The following is a 26,933-nucleotide window of genomic DNA, read 5'->3' as shown; positions in this document are numbered from 1 at the left end:
ACATAATGATATCAATTAGTAAAAAATTTTTTGCAGAAAGATTGAAATTTGTTCTGTATTTCTTTGTACTTTTTAATGTGCCAAATCCTGCCATAGGAGTCTTTGGTGACTACTTCAACATTGGTTTCGAAAATGAATTCTTTTCTGACACAGGATGTATCTTCCTTGGCGGGCCATTTGAAGTCATTTCCAGTTGATATCTTTTTCATAAAATTAATTTTAAAAGTGTCATCCACCTTTTCCACAACAAGTCCAGCGAACCATTCGCTCTCATATGCAACAGCGACGTATTGACCCACTTTGATTTCATCATCTGAAAAGTAAATTGAAGTAATTAAAAATATATCTTGACTATGCTAACCCTAAAGGTCTAGAAAAAAAAATGAGACTATTTTTTTTACCAAAATAAATTAATTCACAATATACATATGTCTTGTCCTCCGACTACCACAAACACACTATTAGCTAAGTTTAATTTAGAATATGATAACAAAAATTCTAGTATCTTCTACACTTTCATAGATTTTTTATATGGTTTGTTGATAAAAATATGATGTATTTCTCTGGTTTATGACACTGGTGTGCATAAAAAAACTTAATCATGTTAATGGATAGGACATTTTCTATTTTGTAGTATTAATTCTAATTATGTTCCATTATACATGTACTACTTTAGGATATCATTATAATTTTCCATTTTCTTTGTTAATCATGTTTGTTGTTGGTCATTGTCTAATTTTCCTTACCTTTGCTTATGTCAGTAGCCTCAAATTCCAAAATCCCTTCCTCAGTATTCATCTAAAAAAAGAAAACAAAACAATGAGATGTAAATAAATGTCAATTTTCCCTTTCTTGGAAGGATGCAATGAAATAAAAATATGAAATTGACATACATAATGTGTTCATTTTTAGTCAAAGTCATTTTATGGAACACCATAGAAGTCTTACCATGAACAGTTGGGGATGTCATTATAAAACAATACATTAAATATCAAATCTATATCTTCAAGCATGAAGAAAAAAAGTGTGGAAAACTGATTTGTCAGACTGACAGATGGACAGAGTGCAAACCCAAAGTCCCCTTCGACTTCATTGCTAGGGGACTAAAAAAAAGTTTAATATTAGCATTATACTAACGAAAATTTTAGTAGATATATTACCTGCAGCTGCAAAAGATCCTGGACAATGGGATATCCCAATTCTTCTGTTAGAGTAGCAGCATACAAAAAGCTAAAAATAAAAATAAAGTCAAACAATTTTTTCAAGTTTATTGTTTATGTTGAGACAAATTAATGGTATTTTGTCTCATCACTAATTGTAAATTGAGAATGTGATGTAAAAATAAATTCCACATTGTACCTGTAACAGTGTTTTTTTAGTTGTCTGTATATTTCTAATCCTTACTGTTAAGTCCAATTTTGGTTGTATTGCCATTTTTACTTATATTGTGTTTGTTTTGATCACACTTTGTCAATATAATGGCCTGCTACTAGACTGTTGTCAAGTGAGAGATTTGGTTAGGTTTAATCCACTCTTATGAGTAAGAAAATGTCCGTACCAAGTCAGAAATATGTCAGTTGCTTTCCATACATTGATGTGTTGGATCATTCTATTTTGCCATTTGAATAAGGACTTTCCTTTGAGTTCAGTATATTTCTTATTTTACTTTTTTCTTGTACATTGTTCCAATATCGTTTTCACTTTACTGTTAAAAGATAAAAAAAAAAGGGATGATATGAGGTAAATGTACGTGTGACAAAAGCACATAAAATACATGGAAAATAGAAATTATCAATAAACAGGGATTTAATTCCTGTTCCTCATTGACAGTAGTTGTAGAGTCTTCCACAATGAACGAAACATTCATACTTTACAACGAGGTCAAGACAACCCCTAGCATCAACTTAAGGATGTTCACTTGCCATATTTTGGATTTTTTGTCAGATTTTCGGAATCCTCTGGTTTTATCCATTCGTATGCATTAAATTTTTTTGCCCATTGACCCCCATTTTTCTTTTTATAAATCTTTTATATGTATAATTATAAGCCATCTGTAAAAGTCTTACAAAATCTTTGTTATTTTTTAATAGTTTTTGAGAGCTTTAACTTGTCAATGATAAAGCTATGAAAAGTCAAGAGAAAACATTTCCCGCCAAAATTTCAATGGCTAATATCTCGAAAAATCCTTTATTTATCCCCTTTCAATATACACTAGTGTTATGAAAAGCTTGTTATTTTGAAACTGAGTAGCGAACTTCCTTAAGTGGTACTATTGATAAAAGATGAACCACAGTTTACCATCTAACCCCACCCACCTCTGAATGCCAACTTGTGCGATGCTTAAAGTCTGACACTAATCAATTTAAATAAATTACAAGTTCACTTTACTGATAGTGTTATCTCTTTGATCATTGTTTCTTTTCTTCATATTAGTCACAAACCTGTCGTCTTGCAGAACTTCTTCGTAATGTGTTTCTTCTTTCTCTTGAGTAACATCTTTTTCTACGTCCTCTTGGTCTTTTTCTTTCTCTTCCTTCTCTTGATCTTTTTCTTTCTTTACCTTCTCTTTCTCTTCCTCCTCATGATCGTTTTCTTGCTCTACCTTCTCTTGATCTTTTTCTTTCTCTACCTTCTCTTAATCTTTTGCTTTCCTATCCTTTTGTCTATCAACTCTGACAAGAGAAAAAATACATTGATAACTTGTGACAAATAAGAACTCTTAAACAACATGTAAACTTTCCAATTCGACATATTAAAGATAAAAAGATTTTTATATATATATAAAATGACGAAGGCCGTAATGGCCGAAATGTATGGAAAATTGTGTTATAGTTTTTATTATACAATCATATATATATGTCGAAAATAGTTGTTGCAGTACCACTGAAACTTGCATATATAAATGCATTGAAATGGGGTATTCAAGATTTCATTTTAAAACAAATGAAAACATATCTCATAAAACAGAAGCCAAATACTGCTACATACTTGTTTATAACAGGACTCTGGTCACTGTCATGACTGCTTATATTGATCTTATCATTCTCACTTTCACTACTCTCAGTACTGCTACTTTGGATGCTGTCAAAAAATAAGAAATTGTATTATTTCGGTCATTTTAAATGAATTGATGAAAACATAATACAACATAAACAATTCCGATGAGATGTCTTAAGGATGTATTAAGTTAAGGTTTTGTAATTATTTGTCAGATGTTTGGACTCTTTTTTTGTTTTTTCCTAAGATTTAGCCCCATATTACCCATTTTTTGGCATACAAGACTTCAAATAACCAGCTCATAAAAGGTTCCTAACAAAATTTGTAGATTTAATTTCTAATGTTAAAGACCAAAAAAATACATCTTTAATTCATTTGTGATAACAGTTACAAGTAATTTAAATTGTTTTAGACAAGTTTCAGTGTAAGAATGTATTATATAGATATAAGAAGATATGTGCTTACTAAGTGCCCTTCTTTCTACCACCTCGTCCTTTTCCTCTTCCACCTCTAATGCCTTTACCCCTTCCTCAATGTGGCCTGCCACAAGAAGTACCTCTTTAAATAATTAAAAAGTATATGTAATTTTTTAATCAGGATAATTTTTGGCAACATCTCAGTTTTTCTTTTTGTGTGATTAAATGTTTATGCTGTTGTCTCTTTTTTTATGTGTGCTTGACTGTTGTTATATTATTTCAAGTTATACATACGCACAGTAAATATTGGCAACTTATCGACTTGCAGAAGTCATTTGCTGCAACTTTTGATTCCATAAATTCATTTTCTCTTAAACATAGACTCATTCAACAGGTTCAAGTAATATTTTGTTTTCAAATTTTTCAAACTCATGAAACATTTAAGACCTCTATGATTAAATTAATTTTCAATTGTGTCTATAGTTTCTGAAAAGTATTTTTACACAAGAATTGTTGAACCTTATATTATATGATTATGGTAATATACTTAAGTATACTTAATTTAAATGCACATTGACTCTTTCATTTAAATTTTTGCTAATCTTTTTCTTTTCCTAAAGAACTAATTGCCTTCCTTATAATGTATATTGCGTAATTGTGGTATAACCCTTTATAGTTTCTAGTGATATAGAGATATGTTACCTGTTAGGTAGCGTCCTGGAAGGGATGCATGTTGCTTTAGTGGTTGGTTTCCTACAAAGTAAAATATAAATTTAATTCAGATCCCAACATTCACACAGTTATTACATTGACCATTGACTGATAGCTCAATACACTGTAAAAATAATTTATTTAAGCACAGGCCAAAAAACAACTTAATTTGTAATTGCAAGTAACCGAGCAATAAACATGATAAAATAACTCTTACCTGACAACACTAGATACTATCAAATAATCGAGACTTTTAGGGATGTACTTAGGTGATGTTTTGTAATTTTTATCAGATTTTTTCCTATGATACAGGGTAAAGTATTTTGCCCCATAACAACCATTTTTCTTTTCATATAAGACTTCAATCATTTTTTGTCAATAGCTCATATAAGGTCATTTCTTAAAATTTAAGCAGATTGTATGTAGACTTTTTCTAACGATTTTTAAACCCAAATAATACCAAGGCAAATATAAGGTAAAAGTCTTAGTCAGCCTTTTCCGCCATTTTTTAAAACTCAAATATCTTGAAAAGGAGCTACATAACCTATCAATATGTTCAGCTTATTTTATTCTGTAACTAATGCTCTTTCGACTTATCAATTTAAAATCCTTGAATTTCTCCTTAGTACATCCTTCAGATATTTCTACATTAAGTCCTTGTCTCTTTCTTGTTATAAAGGTATAGAACCACTTATTCCACACGTTAATTAAAGGTATGTTGAATTTTTCAGCACAAGTCAGGATAAGGTATAGTTTTGACATGAAATGACTGCTACTTTATTTAAACTTAAAACAAAGTAGCCATTAATACTCAAAATTGCAGAGTTTAACATAGAAAACAAAGGGCTATGAATTAATGGTTTTACACCTAAAGAGATGTTAATTTTAAATGATTTTTTACCTCTGTTTAAATGTTTCTTCATACAGTCTTTTCCTTGCTGTCTTTCTTTGTTCAAATTGCTGTTGTGCTTGTTGTGGTTCAATATGCTGTTGTTGTTGTTTAGGATGCTGTTCTGGTTTTTTATGCTGCCATTTTTTTTACACATTGTCTTTGAAAATAGTTTTTCCTTTACAAATCTTCAAAAGACTTTGGAGTGATGGCAAATTATTTGCTGCAACTTTTAAACTTTCATGGGAAAAAAGTGCATTAGCTAAGGAAAAAAAAGCTTTTTTCTTACTTTCTTCTTTGATTTCATGTGAAAAAAAAAGTTTTTTGTAAAATGCTGACATCCTCCATGGCATTATGTGCAGAAAAATCTTGCTGTAGGAAAAATGTAACAAAAAATTGTTGAGAATACGACAATAAACCAGGTTGTGTGAACAAAATAAAAATTTGGTATCAAGAAAACCAGAAACAAAAGTATTAATCTTCTCAATTTTTCCAACTGCTTCTAAAGCATTAAACAGAACATGGCAATCAAAAGATTTGATATTGTGTGAATTTGTGTCCATACAGACATATTCCACTTCCAATTTTCGAGAGAAAATCAATAAATGCATCTAAAGCACTAGATATGTCAGATGTTTCAACAATTTTCCATTGTGATGCATTCTACCATTTCGACCAGTTATGCCATTCACCTCTGATGCTTAGGGAGAAACAGGTATTTTTGGTCTGACATAACATTGCCACTGCTTATCTCTCAGACTGTGTTATGTGGGAGTTGCGACCTGTAATTAAACAAATGTTTGTTAATCACCGTCATAATTGCCATTTTGTAGAAACATAAAATGATCACACATAATTGAAGTGTCTACAGACAATGCTGATTACAGCATCATTACATTATACTCGTCCAACTTTTGTGGTCGCATAGATTAAATCTCATAATTAAATCCAACAATTACTAAAAATATGTACAAAATATAGGTTCTGTTTCTACGGAAAGGAATCATCACTTTCTGTAGATCTGAAACGATTGTCAACCCTAAAACAGGAAGAGGGTATTTGGTTTCATTTGAAAACAACTTACAACTTGCCTCTCATCATTATGAAATTACAAATCATTCCCATATTTAGAAGCTGAGAAATATGTGAAGGAAAATTTCTGGATGTATGAACAAAAGTAGGCAAATTGGTAATGCGGAGGCAAAAAAAAAAACCAACATAATGTAACATATAGCAAGATATCTATTAACAATCAGGTTTGATATATGAACTATTTTTGAACTAAAAAATATGTCTTTGAGACACAGGGTGTCTATCTATATATGAAACTGCAGATAAAAACTAACCATATCGCTCAGGCAGAAAATGTAGGTCTTAGTGACCTTAATAATAGTGAACCCTGTTGTACTACATGTACCTTAGACAAATCATGCATATTGAGCTATAAATAATTTCCTGTATGAAATTCATTTTTCTTTTAAGCTATGATTTGTAGTGCTCATAAAATAAAGCATATGCATTGGTATGCAATACAAATATTACGAGTACAGAGTGAAATGAAAACTCAAACTGTGTTGAAAATACTAGGGTCATGAGGGTTGATGCTTTGAAGATTCTTATGCAAGGTGCCAATATAATTACAATTTAAAACATGATCTGAACCAAACAAGAGGCTCTCAAGAGCCTGAATCGCTCACCTGTATTTCAGAGGAGAAGATTTTTAAATGTTAGCAAAATTGATGAACAAATTGTGTAAAATTGTCTTTAAAGGGCAATAACTCCTTAAGGGGTCAATTGACAATTATGGTCATATTAACTTTTTTGTAGATCTTACTTTGCTGAACATTATTGCTGCTTACAGTTTATATATATCTATAATAATATTCAAAATAATAACAAAAAACTGCAGAATTTTGTTAAAACTACCAATTCGGTGGCAGCAACCCAACAATGGGTTGTTCGATTCGTCTGAAAATTTCAGAGCTGATAGATCTTGACCAATTGAACAATTTTACCCCCATGTCAGATTTGCTCTAAAAGCTTTAGTTTTTGAGATATAAGCCAAAAACTGCATTTGACCCCTATGTTCTATTTTTAGCCATGGCGGCCATGTTTGTCGATGGATCAAAACTTGGGATACAATTTATAAACTAGATACCCTAAGGAACATTTAGTAAAGTTTAGAGGTATTTGGCCCAGTAGTATCAGAGGAGAAGATTTTTGAAATAGTTTACGATGACAGATGACAACAGACGACGACGGACGCCAAGTGATGGCATAAGCTCACATGGGGCCCTTCGGGCCCTGGTGAGCTAAAAAGTTGTTTAATGACTCTATTAAGGGGCTGGGGACAGAGGGTGTTTGCTGTTTGTCAACAAAAACAACATCCTTGTGTTATTCTAAGACTCTTTGTACTCAAAATAGGGTGGGTCTTTTCACCACCGAACACCCAAAAAAACCATCAACCACTGAGAAAATCAGTGATTTTATACAAGAAAACAGTAAAATCAATTAAATTACGTCTAATTTTTTAGATGTTTATGTGCATCATTTTTCGGGTAACAAGAATGATCGAATAACACCGTTATTATCCAAATAACACTTGTAATGACCGAATAACACTTGAAATTTTAATATTAGCACATATTGGTGACTTTTAAACATTGATTATTAAATAATATTATATTATGTGTGTATTTTATAACTTAAAAATGATTAACAGAAAGCAGGTAAGTTCATAAAGATCGTTTTAAATTTAGTGTGTACATCCAACATGGCGACCATTGTGATTTCCTTGGTCGCCATGTTGGATGTACACACTATATTTAAAATAATCTTTATGAACTTACCTGCTTTCTGTAAATCATTTTTAAGTTATAAAATACACACATAATATAATATTATTTATAAATCAATGTTTAAAAGTCACCAATATGTGCTAATATTAAAATTTCAAGTGTTATTCGGTCATTACAAGTGTTATTTGGATAATAACAGTGTTATTCGGTCTTTCGAGGTACCGTCATTTTTCTGTTAAAGTCGATTATCAATATAATCCATATAAAGGAGAGAAAAACGTCTCCGGATTCATCACTATTTTTCCGGATTACATTGTTTGTGTATAAGAATCATTTGACATCAATTACTGATGAAGGATATTAGTTACCCGAAATATTTAACATTTGTTCATGTCTCTTTTCTTGTTATTGATACAACTATTTTATAAAAGAAGAAAAAAAATGAAGAAAAAAAATTATTTGAGGTGTCCAGTGGTGGTTTGCAGAGTGGTAGTGTTATAGACTCTCCTTTTCTGTTCGATTTCTGGGGTGTTCGGTGGTGTTCGGTGGTGAAAAGACCTACCGCTTAAAATATACGGTCATAAACCGCACAAGTTCGTGCTTGTGTCAATTAATTTATTCCAGTCATGTTTTCGTACCAATGTGTTCCACGATTCTTGCGCTTTGGATATTATTCACAGTCCAAATTCCCTAACACAAAGTCATTGTATAAATAAAAAAATCTACAGTTTTCTAATACTGAAATTTGAGACATACCACGATTAGCGTTCTTGGGACACAGCCTATTACTCGTAAACCGAATATTTCATGCCCTTCTAGTAATCAATCTATATTCTCAGAAGATAATGTTGTCATCATTGAGCAGCAGAATATTTCGAATTAATCATTTTGGATATATTACTCGAGGAGAAATACGAAAACTGAAATTTGAAACAGGAAGTTCTCAATGAAACGAAATTATCGGCGGTTACCGGTAATGGAAATGAACAAAATACGGAAATCGTAAATCTTTAAAAAATCAAAAAAATCGGGGCGGGCGGGGATGAAAATCTATCAATTTATTTTAATTGGCCTAATTTTATTATCTCCCCTTTTTTATTTTTCAAGTGAAACCTTTTAAGACATAATTTTGAAAAATTCTATCAACAGCTTTAAAATTTAAAAATTTGGTTGGACCTCATATTCCAGGTTATTTGAATTATTCATATATGTTTACAGTTATCTAACTTAAAATAGTTTACTGCGACTTGACTATTTACCTTTACCTATTGTTCAATTGACAATACAATTGGGACATTTAAATTGACCAGTTGTTATTGTTAAGAGTTGAGTCTACCTTGATGCTACCTGTACTGTTTTTTTCTTATTCACCTAACTCAACCTTGCAGCATGCTTTTTTCCTGAAGTTTTTCTTCACCTAGGGTTATTCTATTATAAAATTGATAGGGAAGAACATATTATTGGTTTTCATTGTTTTAAATCCCCAATATAAATGATTAATTTAATTTTGACCAAAAAATCTAAATCAGTAAGAGATTTTCTTAACTGCATGTTAACATGTATGAAAATGAAAACTGTTTTTACATAATATATGAATCTTAACATTTTCAACCCTTATACATGGTATTGTCCAGTTGTCAGTGAAACAAGAAATAGCTATTCAGGTGTTTTCAGTTTCAGTTTTCAGATGGATATGTTATGCATTTCTTCAAATATCCGTTCAAATTTTTCATTTGGAATATTATTCAAAGTGTTTGAAATCTTTAATCAATGTGCATAATATATTGGGATTTATTTTATTTGAATTCACTTCTTAAGATGCCATATAATTTTGCTTCTTAAAATGTGACTTGTTTTTTTTAGAATGGATTGTCATGAAAGTATCAAGGAGGAAATAATTCATTCAAAATGTTTTGTGTGGCTTATACATGAAAAAGATATAATTTAGTTAATTTAAAAGGTAAAAAAAATCAAAACTGGAATGCAAGTAGAAGAAATAAGTTTATCCATGTTTCTGTGGCTTAAAATTTAAATGTGATTTTGAAAATAATCATTAAAAAATTCTGGACCTAATATGAAGATGATTCACCTGTTTAAATGTGATATATATTAGAAAATGAAGTAAAATGTGAATACAGTGGATATAGTCGAATCTAGTGATAAAGTGAAAAATAAAAGTAAAATATTCTAAAAAATTCATAATGTGAGAATAACAATTTTGAATGTGTTATTGGAAATAATCATTATAAGATTCTGGATCTTGTATTGTTTAATTGGGACATATTTCATGGAAAATGCAATAAAAACTGAATACTGTGGATCTAGTAAAATCGAATGCAAAATAAAAAAAAAAATATTCCAAAAAATGTGTAAAGTGAGGATAACTATTTTGAATGTGATATTGGAAATTATCAAAAATCACAAATTTCTGGATCTAATATAAAGACTCAGCACATGTTTAATTGGGATGTATATCATGGGAAAGTAAACAGAATTATACTATGGATATAGAAAAAAATCTAGCGATACAGTGAAAAATGTTAGAAAATATTCTAAAAAGTTAATAAAATTAGGAAAATATTTTAAAATGATTTCAAATAGTGAAACTGGAATACTGGATGGGATATCAAATATCAGTGTCAATAAATAAAAGTTTATTCATAACTATTATTTTTACCTTCACTATTTTTAAACACTTTGTACAAGGCTCATGTCAATAAGAATGGAACAAATGTCTAAATGAAGGAATGCACACACTTGTTCTGGTGTTTAATAATACTGGAAAATTATGGAAATTATGAAATAATTAAGATTTCCACAAGAGTAAAAAAAATATTTTGAGTTATCTCCCATTAGAAAAGGCCAAAGAGATAAAGAGGTCTTTTCAACAAAATAAAGGAAATCCAAGCACTCATAGTATTTGGCTATTAAAACATTAAGAGGAAATGTAGTGCATTATATGACCACTGTGTATCATCACCACCGGATAAAGGAAGTGGTGGAAAACAAATGTGAAGTCAGGTAAGGTCAAATTCTTCTTATTTTCATTATATTCTTCATTTTGCTGACAAGTAAAGTTTTTTTGATAGTGATTATATATAATGTAGCTACTATTTAGTGCTGATTATGATCCTTAATTGTTGGTCTCTCTCTTCAAATTGTCAGAATCAGATATGGTGGTTCTTTAATAGTCATGACAGTGCTACAATTGTACAATTACAAATGTAGGATGTAACATATGGTCCGGGAACACAGTTATCGTCCTTTGATTTTCGTTGTCCACGAATATAGTCCCTAGTGTGGACAATGTGCTACTTACAATTTTGTTTTATACCCTTTCCAAATTTATTTCTTCATGTTTTATGCCTCAAATAGCAAGTAGGGGGATGAAATTACACTGTAAAAAAATTTGGGTCATGAATTTTTAAGTAAAGTAGTGATTTGGTCCAGCTAAAAAAGGTTAAAAATTAGTATTTCGGAAGCTTTCAAAAGAATTCAAAACCCCCTTAACATAAAATTGTCCATATTTTGAGTTAGAGCTGATGAAGTTTTCTATAATTTTGATATAATTTGTCCCACAAGTAGTACAACACCATGTAAAGATATTATTGAGAAAGCGCAGGTGGGATTTTTTCAATATTCATTTATTGTCTAAAAGAAATGCACTACGAAATAACTGTGTTCTCGGGCCATATGGCCCTTCAAAAAAAATAATTATTTTAAAAATCAAACATTAAAGTGCCATGAGCAAACAAGCATTTCTCTTTTAAGTCTCACCACTTCTCCCTTTGAAATATCAGTTTCTAAAAGAATCACTTCAAGTAAAAATATACTTATCTTTCTATGCTCTTGCATCTGTGCCTGGCTTGGTCTGTGACATAGACATCCTCGGGGGTACTCTGCAACAGAAACAAGAAGTATATATTAGTTTCATATTGAAAACACAGATGATAGGGGCACTTCAAGTAAAAACATACTTATTTTTATGTGTTCTTGCATCTGTACCTTGGCTTGGTCTGTGGTGTCCACATCCGGGTCAGGTACTCTGAAAGAAAAACAAAAAGTGTATATTAGTTTCATATTGACCACACCGATGGAGGGGGGCACTGCAAGTCAGAAAAAATACTTATCTCTTTCTGTTTCCTGCATCTGTGCCTTTGCCTTGGGTTTCCGCGGCCTCCACCTCCGGGTCAGGTACTCTGAAAGAAAAACAAAAAGTGTATATTAGTTTCATATCGACCACACCGATGGAGGGGGGCACTGCAAGTCAGAAAAAATAGTTATCTCTTGCTGTTTCCTGCATCTGTGCCTTTGCCTTGGGTCCGCGGCCTCCACCTCCGGGTCAGGTACTCTGAAAGAAAAACAAAAAGTGTATATTAGTTTCATATCGACCACACCGATGGAGGGGGGCACTGCAAGTCAGAAAAAATACTTATCTCTTGCTGTTTCCTGCATCTGTGCCTTTGCCTTTGGTCCGCGGCCTCCACCTCCGGGTCAGGTACTCTGAAAGAAAAACAAAAAGTGTATATTAGTTTCTTATCGACCACACCGATGGAGGGGGGCACTGCAAGTCAGAAAAAATACTTATCTCTTGCTGTTTCCTGCATCTGTGCCTTCTCCTTGGGTCTGCGGCCTCCACCTCCAGGTCAGGTACTCTGAAAGAAAAACAAAAAGTGTATATTAGTTTCATATCGACCACACCGATGGAGGGGGGCACTGCAAGTCAGAAAAAATACTTATCTCTTGCTGTTTCCTGCATCTGTGCCTTTGCCTTGGGTTCCGCGGCCTCCACCTCCGGGTCACGTACTCTGAAAGAAAAGCAAAAAGTGTATATTAGTTTCATATCGACCACACCGATGGAGGGGGCACTGCAAGTCAGAAAAAATACTTATCTCTTGCTGTTTCCTGCATCTGTGCCTTTGCCTTGGGTTCCGCGGCCTCCACCTCCGGGTCAGGTACTCTGAAAGAAAAACAAAAAGTGTATATTAGTTTCATATCGACCACACCGATGGAGGGGGGCACTGCAAGTCAGAAAAAATACTTATCTCTTGCTGTTTCCTGCATCTGTGCCTTTGCCTTGGGTTTCTGCCGCCTCCACCTCCGGGTCAGGTACTCTGAAAGAAAAACAAAAAGTGTATATTAGTTTCATATCGACCACACCGATGGAGGGGGGCACTGCAAGTCAGAAAAAATACTTATCTCTTGCTGTTTCCTGCATCTGTGCCTTTGCCTTGGGTTTCTGCCGCCTCCACCTCCGGGTCAGGTACTCTGAAAGAATCAAAGAGCTGAAAGCTCTGAGGAAAAATGACGCCACTGTCTCTAATATTGTGATATTTTATATGCAAGTCTTGATTTTCACATACCGTAATTAGTTCAACATTCCAACATGTCTCATAAGCATATAATTGATATTCGTATATGTGTGTGTTATGTGAAGATGACAACTGGCTGTTTTTTTAGTACAAATGTATAGGTCAAGACTACCTGAATGATCTACAGTATCCAATGACTACTGGCTGTTTTTTTCTATAAATAAATAGGTCAAGACTACCACAATGATCTACAATATCCAATGACTACTGGCTGTTCTTTTGTACTAATAAATAGGTCAAGACTATTTGAATGATCTACAATATCCAATGACTACTGGCTGTTCTTTTGTACATATAAATAAAGACTACCTGAATGATCTAAAGTATTCTAAGTAATGTGATTTTTGTCTTGCAATTACATTTTTCTAAATCAAGAATATAGACTACTAGTATCCTTTTCAAACCAAATGATTATGAAGAGCCTGTTGTTATCAAGCGCTTATACCCCACATACTCATTAAATAAGTTACTAGTGACCTAGTTATTTCTGTTACTTGAAGCAAATTATATTTCTGTAGATTTAGACAATAGCATAATATCGTTTTACTAGTTTTATTTCACCTTGAAGATTAGACAAATAGGGATACTCCTTTGATTTTTTATTTCATGTCAGTCAGGTCGCTTTATATGAAACTTGAAACCACTTCTCTGCCATATTGTTATTTCATAACATATCTGCCCTTGACCATGTTGACCCATGTAATTGATATTCATTCTTTAACCATATATCATAGTCAGTTAGTTTTTATACGACCGCAAAAAATTTTTTGTGGTCGTATATTGGTATGACGTTGGCGTCGTCGTCGTCCGAAGACGCATTAGTTTTCGCACTCTAACTTTAGTTTAAGTAAATGGATCTCTATGAAATTTTACCATAAGGTTCAATACAACAAAAGGAAGGTGGGGATTGATTTTGGGGGTTATGGTACCAACAGTTAAGGAATTAGGGGCCAAAAAGGGGCCAAAAATAAGCATTTTCTAGTTTCCAGACAATAACTGTGGAACGGTGTATGGATCTCTCTGAAATTATACTACAAGTTTCCATACCACAAAGGGATGGTTAGGATTTGCTTTGGGGGGTTATGGCTCAAACCGTTTAAGAATTAGGGGCAAAAAAGGGGGAAAAACAAGGTTGTCCTGGTTAATGGACAAAAACTTTAGTACAAAACATAATTTAAAGCAGTGTAAGGGAGATAAATCAAATACATCATTGAAATTATCTCCCTTACACTGCTTTTAAATTATGTATAAAGTAATGGTTAATGACCAATTAAGATAATTTAAAACAGTGTAAGGGAGGTAATCCAAATACAACGTTTTGGTTACTTCCCTTACACTGCTTTTAAATTATGTTTAAAGAAATGCATATTTATAAAGGAAGACCAGTAAAAATATCTGCAAATGTTGCATCTTTTTTTTTTACAAAAAAATCCATATGAAAGATTTGACACTATATTTTAAATTCTATTATAAAATAGATTAAGTTAGCACTATGGTAAATTTAAATGGGTAATTATGGTTTGGGGAAAAAAAGGGGGTGGGGGGTAAAAAGAAATTGTGGGGGGTAAATTTTTTCTCTTTTCTGATTTCAGAAATTAAAAAGAATTATTCAAATATTATTTTTTTTTCAAATTTCAAATATTGAAAAATTTCAAGAAGTAATCTTTAATTGCACAGTATGGCGCATTAGATTTGTAAAATCCTTGACCACATTTATTTATTTGTTAGCTGAATCTAACCGTGTATTTAGATTTTTAATTTTGGATCCAGTTTTCAAATTGGTCTACATTAAGTCCAAAGGGTCCAAAATTAAACTTTGTTTGATTTTAACAAAAATTGAATATATGGGGTTCTTTGATATGCTGAATCTAAACATGTATTTAGATTTTTGATTTTTGGCCCAGTTTTCAAGTTGGTCCAAATTGGGCTCCAAAATTAAACTTTGTTTGATTTCAACAAAAATTAAATATATGGGGTTCTTTGATATGCTGAATCTAACCATGTATTTAGATTTTTTATTTGTGGACCCCGCTATCAAATTGGTTCATATTGAGGTCAAAAGGGTCCAAAATTAAACTTTGTTTGATTTCATCAAAAATTGAATTATTGGGGTTCTTTGATATGCCAAATCTAACCGTGTATTTAGATTTTTAATTTTGGGTCCCGTTTTTTAAATTGGTCTACATTAAGGTCCAAAGGGTCCAAAATTAAACTTAGTTTGATTTTAACAAAAATTGAATTCTTGGGGTTCTTTGATATGCTGAATCTAAACATGTGTTTAGATTTTTTATTATGGGCCCAGTTTTCAAGTTGGTCCAAGTTGGGGTCCAAAATTAAACTTTGTTTGATTTCAACAAAAATTGAATATATGGGGTTCTTTGATATGCTGAATCTAACCATGTATTTTGATTTTGGACATTGGACCATAATAGGTAAATTAAAAAAATTGAAGTTCTTAGACCACATTCTTTCTGTGTCAGAAACCTATGCTGTGTCAAATATTTAATCACAATCCAAATTCAGAGCTGTATCAAGCTTGAATGTTGTGTCCATACTTGCCCCAACTGTTCAGGGTTCGACCTCTGCGGTCGTATCAAGCTGCGCCCAGCGAAGCATTTTATTGATTTTGCACTCCCACACCACCTTTCAGGTCAAATGTCTGTCTCCATTTAAGTTAATGACATTGAACAATCATGGTATTAAACACAATTCCAATAGTGATAATGCTGTTCTAGTAGGTCACCATATATTCAACTCGGGTAGCATAATACTAGCATTCCAGTTATTGAAATTTGTGTCAGATTAGAACAATGATCTAGACCTTTAGGAATGGATCTTACAATTTAATATGGAGCTATAGTATGGGACCCCTACACGGTAACAAAAAAAAAAACAAGCTTGAAAAGATACGTCAAGCGGCAAAATCTATCACCAGAAATTACAAGGCAAGAGAGGATGGACGGGATACGTCTCTAAAATGCTTGCCTAACTGGAACTACAACAAGATCTCCAGACAAGACGAACAAGGAGTTGAAGCCAGAAGTTAATATTTATGTAAAAAGTAGTTGAGGGGCTGATTCCCGCTATTGAACCATACTGTCATTCTATAATATTATTGCGTAAGTATTTCTGTATTGTCCTTGTTATTGGTCCATGTCTTGGTGTATTGGTCTGAGGCGAAGCCGAAGGCCAATACTGCTGGCCGAGGACCAACAATAAGGCCAATACAGAAATACATGTAAAGAGTATCTATATTAATTAACTAGTGTTACAATATTTTTTTATTTCATTTCACAAGAGATAAACATTTTTACCTTGAAGTGGAACTATCCAAATCTCAGTTTCTTTTCATAAGATGCAATATCTAATGATTTGGTGCCGTTTCCATGCATCTTCAGCCTTTTCTCATCTGATGAATTTTTCTACCCTTTCCAGTCACTATAAAGTGTTACAACTTTAATTTAGACACAACACATAAATAGTAATTGGAAAGGTACTGCCATTGCATGTGTAATGCAAATATATTTAAAAAAAAAATAATGTAAGAGTTGAAATTGATACAACTATCCATAGGCCAATTGACCAAAGAACGAAGATTTGCGCAATTACAGAATGCATATGCCTGGTTCGGGTTTAAAAATAAAAGACCGTTTACAAAACATGAGAAGCGAAAGTGAACAGTAAAAATCGACATGATGAAATTATGAGATCGTCAAGAAATGAACTTTGTGATAATTTACTCGTTCCCTAAACCTGAAATAATTCCATCGTCTACTTTCAAAATGCTTTTCAAATGAATGGGACCGTCTTTAACCTAAAATATATGCCATACTGAACGTTTCAGCTTGTTTATGGTGAGTAAATAAAAACTGCGTCGTACAAACAACTGTTTACTTTCAGTTTGAGTTTATCGTGACTTACGATCTAAAAACTAGAGACGTTCCGAAATCCTGTTTTGGCCGGATCAGAACTCGGCCAATACGGAAAAAAAATCTGTATTGGCCGAGTTGACATCTTATATTGCATATGCAGTTTTCATCATTTTAAGTACAATAACAGTGTAGTTAATTAATAATGATACAGTTACAGACTCTGCTGCTATAACTTTGTGAACAAAGATTCATACGCACCGCGTGGGTATAACCGTATTACAAATTTCCGATTATTAAAATCTTCGTAAATCTTGATAAAGACCAGTTTCTATCCAATGGATATCAAAATGATTCCGATTATTACTTTTTTAATGATTGTAAAGTTGAAATGGCATGAAAGGCTGACATTATTTAGGAGAACTATTTTGTCTAGCGATTGCTGATCATTGGAGGGTAAAAAGTCCAACACCATAACAAAACGGATCTATTTATCATATATACATACCGATTGTTTACGATTGTAAGACATGTGCATAAAAGTGAAAGCTCGAATAAATATGAAAAATATAAAAAAGGGATAGCTCCAAATACCATTTAATAACAAAAAACATATGGACAGGTCAAGATATCTTTTTGGTAAATAAAATAACGTATGTAAACTGGTTCCCGTCCGACTACAACACTTTAACAAAGACTTTGTTCGAGTGTAGCGTAATACAAGCAGATTCCAGTTAGTATGTAAAATAGTAAATATGAAACCGAGTGCGGTAGGCGGAGGCATAATCAACTTCCGTTAGTTCTGGTCAATGGTATCGGAAACATGCCGCTGATAGCGTCATTTTCCAAAAACAAAAAGTGTATATTAGTTTCATATCGACCACACCGATGGAGGGGGGCACTGCAAGTCAGAAAAAATACTTATCTCTTGCTGTTTCCTGCATCTGTGCCTTTGCCTTGGGTTTCTGCGGCCTCCACCTCCAAGTCAGGTACTCTGAAAGAAAAACAAAAAGTGTATATTAGTTTCATATCGACCACACCGATGGAGGGGGGCACTGCAAGTCAGAAAAAATACTTATCTCTTGCTGTTTCTTGCATCTGTGCCTTTGCCTTGGGTTTCTGCGGCCTCCACCTCCGGGTCAGGTACTCTGAAAGAAAAACAAAAAGTGTATATTAGTTTCATATCGACCACACCGATGGAGGGGGGCACTGCAAGTCAGAAAAAATACTTATCTCTTGCTGTTTCCTGCATCTGTGCCTTTGCCTTGGGTTTCTGCGGCCTCCACCTCCGGGTCAGGTACTCTGAAAGAAAAACAAAAAGTGTATATTAGTTTCATATCGACCACACCGATGGAGGGGGGCACTGCAAGTCAGAAAAAATACTTATCTCTTGCTGTTTCCTGCATCTGTGCCTTTGCCTTGGGTTCCGCCGCCTCCACCTCTGGGTCAGGTACTCTGAAAGAAAAACAAAAAGTGTATATTAGTTTCATATCGACCACACCGATGGAGGGGGGCACTGCAAGTCAGAAAAAATACTTATCTCTTGCTGTTTCCTGCATCTGTGCCTTTGCCTTGGGTTTCTGCGGCCTCCACCTCCGGGTCAGGTACTCTGAAAGAAAAACAAAAAGTGTATATTAGTTTCATATCGACCACACCGATGGAGGGGGGCACTGCAAGTCAGAAAAAAAAATACTTATCTCTTGCTGATTCCTGCATCTGTGCCTTTGCCTTGGGTTTCTGCGGCCTCCACCTCCGGGTCAGGTACTCTGAAAGAAAAACAAAAAGTGTATATTAGTTTCATATTGACCACACCGATGGAGGGGGGCACTGCAAGTCAGAAAAAATACTTATCTCTTGCTGTTTCCTGCATCTGTGCCTTTGCCTTGGGTTCCGCGGCCTCCACCTCCATGTCAGGTACTCTGAAAGAAAAACAAAAAGTGTATATTAGTTTCATATCGACCATACCGATGGAGGGGGGCACTGCAAGTCAGAAAAAATACTTATCTCTTGCTGTTTCCTGCATCTGTGCCTTTGCCTTGGGTTCCGCCGCCTCCACCTCTGGGTCAGGTACTCTGAAAGGAAAACAAAAAGTGTATATTAGTTTCATATCGACCACACCGATGGAGGGGGCACTGCAAGTCAGAAAAAATACTTATCTCTTGCTGTTTCCTGCATCTGTGCCTTTGCCTTGGGTTTCTGCGGCCTCCACCTCCGGGTCAGGTACTCTGAAAGAAAAACAAAAAGTGTATATTAATTTCATATCGACCACACCGATGGAGGGGGGCACTGCAAGTCAGAAAAAATACTTATCTCTTGCTGTTTCCTGCATCTGTGCCTTTGCCTTGGGTTTCTGCGGCCTCCACCTCCGGGTCAGGTACTCTGAAAGAAAAACAAAAAGTGTATATTAGTTTCATATCGACCACACCGATGGAGGTGGGCACTGCAATTCAGAAAAAATACTTATCTCTTGCTGTTTCCTGCATCTGTGCCTTTGCCTTGGGTTTCTGCGGCCTCCACCTCCAGGTCAGGTACTCTGAAAGAAAAACAAAAAGTGTATATTAGTTTCATATCGACCACACCGATAGAGGGGGGCACTGCAAGTCAGAAAAAATACTTATCTCTTGCTGTTTCCTGCATCTGTGCCTTTGCCTTGGGTTCCTCGGCCTCCACCTCCAGGTCAGGTACTCTGAAAGAAAAATAAAAAGTGTATATTAGTTTCATATCGACCACACCGATGGAGGGGGGCACTGCAAGTCAGAAAAAATACTTATCTCTTGCTGTTTCCTGCATCTGTGCCTTTGCCTTGGGTTTCTGCCGCCTCCACCTCCGGGTCAGGTACTCTGAAAGAAAAACAAAAAGTGTATATTAGTTTCATATCGACCACACCGATGGAGGGGGGCACTGCAAGTCAGAAAAAATACTTATCTCTTGCTGTTTCCTGCATCTGTGCCTTTGCCTTGGTATCCGCAGCCTCCACCTCCGGGTCAGGTACTCTGAAAGAAAAACAAAAAGTGTATATTAGTTTCATATCGACCACACCGATGGAGGGGGGCACTGCAAGTCAGAAAAAATACTTATCTCTTGCTGTTTCCTGCATCTGTGCCTTTGCCTTGGGTTCCACGGCCTCCACCTCCGGGTCAGGTACTCTGAAAGAAAAACAAAAAGTGTATATTAGTTTCATATCGACCACACCGATGGAGGGGGGCACTGCAAGTCAGAAAAAATACTTATCTCTTGCTGTTTCCTGCATCTGTGCCTTTGCCTTGGGTTTCTGCGGCCTCCACCTCCAGGTCAGGTACTCTGAAAGAAAAACAAAAAGTGTATATTAGTTTCATATCAACCACACAGATAGAGGGGGGCACTGCAAGTCAGAAAAAATACTTATCTCTTGCTGTTTCCTGCATCTGTGCCTTTGCCTTGGGTTCCTCGGCCCCCACCTCCGGGTCAGGTACTCTGAAAGAAAAAATAAAAAGTGTATATTAGTTGCATATCGACCACACCGATGGAGGGGGGCACTGCAAGTCAGAAAAAATACTTATCTCTTGCTGTTTCCTGCATCTGTGCCTTTGCCTTGGGTTTCTGCGGCCTCCACCTCCGGGTCAGGTACTCTGAAAGAAAAACAAAAAGTGTATATTAATTTCATATCGACCACACCGATGGAGGGGGGCACTGCAAGTCAGAAAAAATACTTATCTCTTGCTGTTTCCTGCATCTGTGCCTTTGCCTTGGGTTTCTGCGGCCTCCACCTCCGGGTCAGGTACTCTGAAAGAAAAACAAAAAGTGTATATTAGTTTCATATCGACCACACCGATGGAGGTGGGCACTGCAATTCAGAAAAAATACTTATCTCTTGCTGTTTCCTGCATCTGTGCCTTTGCCTTGGGTTTCTGCGGCCTCCACCTCCAGGTCAGGTACTCTGAAAGAAAAACAAAAAGTGTATATTAGTTTCATATCGACCACACCGATAGAGGGGGGCACTGCAAGTCAGAAAAAATACTTATCTCTTGCTGTTTCCTGCATCTGTGCCTTTGCCTTGGGTTCCTCGGCCTCCACCTCCAGGTCAGGTACTCTGAAAGAAAAATAAAAAGTGTATATTAGTTTCATATCGACCACACCGATGGAGGGGGGCACTGCAAGTCAGAAAAAATACTTATCTCTTGCTGTTTCCTGCATCTGTGCCTTTGCCTTGGGTTTCTGCCGCCTCCACCTCCGGGTCAGGTACTCTGAAAGAAAAACAAAAAGTGTATATTAGTTTCATATCGACCACACCGATGGAGGGGGGCACTGCAAGTCAGAAAAAATACTTATCTCTTGCTGTTTCCTGCATCTGTGCCTTTGCCTTGGTATCCGCAGCCTCCACCTCCGGGTCAGGTACTCTGAAAGAAAAACAAAAAGTGTATATTAGTTTCATATCGACCACACCGATGGAGGGGGGCACTGCAAGTCAGAAAAAATACTTATCTCTTGCTGTTTCCTGCATCTGTGCCTTTGCCTTGGTATCCACAGCCTCCACCTCCGGGTCAGGTACTCTGAAAGAAAAACAAAAAGTGTATATTAGTTTCATATCGACCACACCGATGGAGGGGGGCACTGCAAGTCAGAAAAAATACTTATCTCTTGCTGTTTCCTGCATCTGTGCCTTTGCCTTGGGTTCCACGGCCTCCACCTCCGGGTCAGGTACTCTGAAAGAAAAACAAAAAGTGTATATTAGTTTCATATCGACCACACCGATGGAGGGGGGCACTGCAAGTCAGAAAAAATACTTATCTCTTGCTGTTTCCTGCATCTGTGCCTTTGCCTTGGTATCCGCAGCCTCCACCTCCGGGTCAGGTACTCTGAAAGAAAAACAAAAAGTGTATATTAGTTTCATATCGACCACACCGATGGAGGGGGGCACTGCAAGTCAGAAAAAATACTTATCTCTTGCTGTTTCCTGCATCTGTGCCTTTGCCTCGGGTTTCTGCCGCCTCCACCTCCGGGTCAGGTACTCTGAAAGAAAAACAAAAAGTGTATATTAGTTTCATATCGACCACACCGATGGAGGGGGGCACTGCAAGTCAGAAAAAATACTTATCTCTTGCTGTTTCCTGCATCTGTGCCTTTGCCTTGGTATCCGCAGCCTCCACCTCCGGGTCAGGTACTCTGAAAGAAAAACAAAAAGTGTATATTAGTTTCATATCGACCACACCGATGGAGGGGGGGGCACTGCAAGTCAGAAAAAATACTTATCTCTTGCTGTTTCCTGCATCTGTGCCTTTGCCTTGGGTTCCACCGCCTTCACCTCCGGGTCAGGTACTCTGAAAGAAAAACAAAAAGTGTATATTAGTTTCATATCGACCACACCGATGGAGGGGGGCACTGCAAGTCAGAAAAAATACTTATCTCTTGCTGTTTCCTGCATCTGTGCCTTTGCCTTGGTATCTGCAGCCGCCACCTCCGGGTCAGGTACTCTGAAAGAAAAACAAAAAGTGTATATTAGTTTCATATCGACCACACCGATGGAGGGGGGCACTGCAAGTCAGAAAAAATACTTATCTCTTGCTGTTTCCTGCATCTGTGCCTTTGCCTTGGGTTCCACGGCCTCCACCTCCGGGTCAGGTACTCTGAAAGAAAAACAAAAAGTGTATATTAGTTTCATATCGACCACACCGATGGAGGGGGGCACTGCAAGTCAGAAAAAATACTTATCTCTTGCTGTTTCCTGCATCTGTGCCTTTACCTTGGGTTTCTGCAGCCTCCACCTCCGGGTCAGGTACTCTGAAAGAAAAACAAAAAGTGTATATTAGTTTCATATCGACCACACCGATGGAGGGGGGCACTGCAAGTCAGAAAAAATACTTATCTCTTGCTGTTTCCTGCATCTGTGCCTTTGCCTTGGGTTTCTGCGGCCTCCACCTCCGGGTCAGGTACTCTGAAAGAAAAACAAAAAGTGTATATTAGTTTCATATCGACCACACCGATGGAGGGGGGCACTGCAAGTCAGAAAAAATACTTATCTCTTGCTGTTTCCTGCATCTGTGCCTTTGCCTTGGGTTTCTGCGGCCTCCACCTCCGGGTCAGGTACTCTGAAAGAAAAACAAAAAGTGTATATTAGTTTCATATCGACCACACCGATGGAGGGGGGCACTGCAAGTCAGAAAAAATACTTATCTCTTGCTGTTTCCTGCATCTGTGCCTTTGCCTTGGGTTTCTGCCGCCTCCACCTCCGGGTCAGGTACTCTGAAAGAAAAACAAAAAGTGTATATTAGTTTCATATCGACCACACCGATGGAGGGGGGCACTGCAAGTCAGAAAAAATACTTATCTCTTGCTGTTTCCTGCATCTGTGCCTTTGCCTTGGTATCCGCGGCCTCCACCTCCGGGTCAGGTACTCTGAAAGAAAAACAAAAAGTGTATATTAGTTTCATATCGACCACACCGATGGAGGGGGGCACTGCAAGTCAGAAAAAATACTTATCTCTTGCTGTTTCCTGCATCTGTGCCTTTGCCTCGGGTTTCTGGCGCCTCCACCTCCGGGTCAGGTACTCTGAAAGAAAAACAAAAAGTGTATATTAGTTTCATATCGACCACACCGATGGAGGGGGGCACTGCAAGTCAGAAAAAATACTTATCTCTTGCTGTTTCCTGCATCTGTGCCTTTGCCTTGGTATCCGCAGCCTCCACCTCCGGGTCAGGTACTCTGAAAGAAAAACAAAAAGTGTATATTAGTTTCATATCGACCACACCGATGGAGGGGGGCACTGCAAGTCAGAAAAAATAAAAAATACTTATCTCTTGCTGTTTCCTGCATCTGTGCCTTTGCCTTGGGTTTCTGCGGCCTCCACCTCCAGGTCAGGTACTCTGAAAGAAAAACAAAAAGTGTATATTAGTTTCATATCGACCACACCGATGGAGGGGGGCACTGCCAGTCAGAAAAAATACTTATCTCTTGCTGTTTCCTGCATCTGTGCCTTTGCCTTGGGTTCCGCGGCCTCCACCTCCGGGTCAGGTACTCTGAAAGAAAAACAAAAAGTGTATATTAGTTTCATATCGACCACACCGATGGAGGGGGGCACTGCAAGTCAGAAAAAATACTTATCTCTTGCTGTTTCCTGCATCTGTGCCTTTGCCTTGGGTTCCACGGCCTCCACCTCCGGGTCAGGTACTCTGAAAGAAAAACAAAAAGTGTATATTAGTTTCATATCGACCACACCGATGGAGGGGGGCACTGCAAGTCAGAAAAAATACTTATCTCTTGCTGTTTCCTGCATCTGTGCCTTTGCCTTGGGTTTCTGCAGCCTCCACCTCCAGGTCAGGTACTCTGAAAGAAAAACAAAAAGTGTATATTAGTTTCATATCGACCACACCGATGGAGGGGGGCACTGCAAGTCAGAAAAAATACTTATCTCTTGCTGTTTCCTGCATCTGTGCCTTTGCCTTGGGTTTCTGCGGCCTCCACCTCCGGGTCAGGTACTCTGAAAGAAAAACAAAAAGTGTATATTAGTTTCATATCGACCACACCGATGGAGGGGGGCACTGCAAGTCAGAAAAAATACTTATCTCTTGCTGTTTCCTGCATCTGTGCCTTTGCCTTGGGTTCCGCGGCCTCCACCACCGGGTCAGGTACTCTGAAAGAAAAACAAAAAGTGTATATTAGTTTCATATCGACCACACTGATGGAGGGGGGCACTGCAAGTCAGAAAAAATACTTATCTCTTGCTGTTTCCTGCATCTGTGCCTTTGCCTTGGGTTCCGCGGCCTCCACCTCCATGTCAGGTACTCTGAAAGAAAAACAAAAAGTGTATATTAGTTTCATATCGACCACACCAATGGAGGGGGGCACTGCAAGTCAGAAAAAATACTTATCTCTTGCTGTTTCCTGCATCTGTGCCTTTGCCTTGGGTTTCTGCGGCCTCCACCTCCGAGTCAGGTACTCTGAAAGAAAAACAAAAAGTGTATATCAGTTTCATATCGACCACACTGATGGAGGGGGGCACTGCAAGTCAGAAAAAATACTTATCTCTTGCTGTTTCTTGCATCTGTGCCTTTGCCTTGGGTTCCGCGGCCTCCACCTCCGGGTCAGGTACTCTGAAAGAAAAACAAAAAGTGTATATTAGTTTCATATCGACCACACCGATGGAGGGGGGCACTGCAAGTCAGAAAAAATACTTATCTCTTGCTGTTTCCTGCATCTGTGCCTTTGCCTTGGGTTTCTGCGGCCTCCACCTCCAGGTCAGGTACTCTGAAAGAAAAACAAAAAATGTATATTAGTTTCATATCGACCACACCGATGGAGGGGGGCACTGCAAGTCAGAAAAAATACTTATCTCTTGCTGTTTCTTGCATCTGTGCCTTTGCCTTGGGTTTCTGCGGCCTCCACCTCCGGGTCAGGTACTCTGAAAGAAAAACAAAAAATTTATATTAGTTTCATATCGACCACACCGATGGAGGGGGGCACTGCAAGTCAGAAAAAATACTTATCTCTTGCTGTTTCCTGCATCTGTGCCTTTGCCTTGGGTTTCTGCGGCCTCCACCTCCAGGTCAGGTACTCTGAAAGAAAAACAAAAAGTGTATATTAGTTTCATATCGACCACACCGATGGAGGGGGGCACTGCAAGTCAGAAAAAATACTTATCTCTTGCTGTTTCCTGCATCTGTGCCTTTGCCTTGGGTTTCTGCGGCCTCCACCTCCAGGTCAGGTACTCTGAAAGAAAAACAAAAAGTGTATATTAGTTTCATATCGACCACACCGATGGAGGGGGGCACTGCAAGTCAGAAAAAATACTTATCTCTTGCTGTTTCCTGCATCTGTGCCTTTGCCTTGGGTTTCTGCCGCCTCCACCTCCGGGTCAGGTACTCTGAAAGAAAAACAAAAAGTGTATATTAGTTTCATATCGACCACACCGATGGAGGGGGGCACTGCAAGTCAGAAAAAATACTTATCTCTTGCTGTTTCCTGCATCTGTGCCTTTGCCTTGGTATCCGCGGCCTCCACCTCCGGGTCAGGTACTCTGAAAGAAAAACAAAAAGTGTATATTAGTTTCATATCGACCACACCGATGGAGGGGGGCACTGCAAGTCAGAAAAAATACTTATCTCTTGCTGTTTCCTGCATCTGTGCCTTTGCCTCGGGTTTCTGGCGCCTCCACCTCCGGGTCAGGTACTCTGAAAGAAAAACAAAAAGTGTATATTAGTTTCATATCGACCACACCGATGGAGGGGGGCACTGCAAGTCAGAAAAAATACTTATCTCTTGCTGTTTCCTGCATCTGTGCCTTTGCCTTGGTATCCGCAGCCTCCACCTCCGGGTCAGGTACTCTGAAAGAAAAACAAAAAGTGTATATTAGTTTCATATCGACCACACCGATGGAGGGGGGGGCACTGCAAGTCAGAAAAAATACTTATCTCTTGCTGTTTCCTGCATCTGTGCCTTTGCCTTGGGTTCCACGGCCTTCACCTCCGGGTCAGGTACTCTGAAAGAAAAACAAAAAGTGTATATTAGTTTCATATCGACCACACCGATGGAGGGGGGCACTGCAAGTCAGAAAAAATACTTATCTCTTGCTGTTTCCTGCATCTGTGCCTTTGCCTTGGTATCTGCAGCCTCCACCTCCGGGTCAGGTACTCTGAAAGAAAAACAAAAAGTGTATATTAGTTTCATATCGACCACACCGATGGAGGGGGGCACTGCAAGTCAGAAAAAATACTTATCTCTTGCTGTTTCCTGCATCTGTGCCTTTGCCTTGGGTTCCACGGCCTCCACCTCCGGGTCAGGTACTCTGAAAGAAAAACAAAAAGTGTATATTAGTTTCATATCGACCACACCGATGGAGGGGGGCACTGCAAGTCAGAAAAAATACTTATCTCTTGCTGTTTCCTGCATCTGTGCCTTTGCCTTGGGT

General features: G+C 37.1%; 1 long non-coding RNA gene across 2 annotated transcripts; it reads right to left on the bottom strand.

The window, feature by feature from the left end:
- Positions 1-756: 756 nt before the first annotated feature.
- LOC127733481 (uncharacterized) lies at positions 757-4,168 on the bottom strand. Of its 2 annotated transcripts, XR_007997105.1 has the most exons (7): positions 4,116-4,168; positions 3,463-3,555; positions 2,989-3,081; positions 2,603-2,672; positions 2,442-2,533; positions 1,161-1,230; positions 757-798 (listed from the first exon to the last, which is right to left on the bottom strand). It is a non-coding gene; the product is annotated as an uncharacterized LOC127733481 (long non-coding RNA). The 2 variants fall into 2 exon arrangements; XR_007997104.1 differs by having other exon boundaries at positions 2,442-2,672.
- Between the last annotated feature and the right edge of the window lie 22,765 nt (positions 4,169-26,933).

This window comes from Mytilus californianus, unplaced genomic scaffold (genome assembly GCF_021869535.1).
Source record: "Mytilus californianus isolate M0D057914Y unplaced genomic scaffold, xbMytCali1.0.p SCAF_3, whole genome shotgun sequence".
Classification (NCBI taxonomy): Eukaryota; Metazoa; Mollusca; class Bivalvia; order Mytilida; family Mytilidae; genus Mytilus; species Mytilus californianus.
The sequence above is the reverse complement of the archived record's forward strand: the minus strand, read 5'-3'. Positions and strand labels throughout refer to the sequence as shown.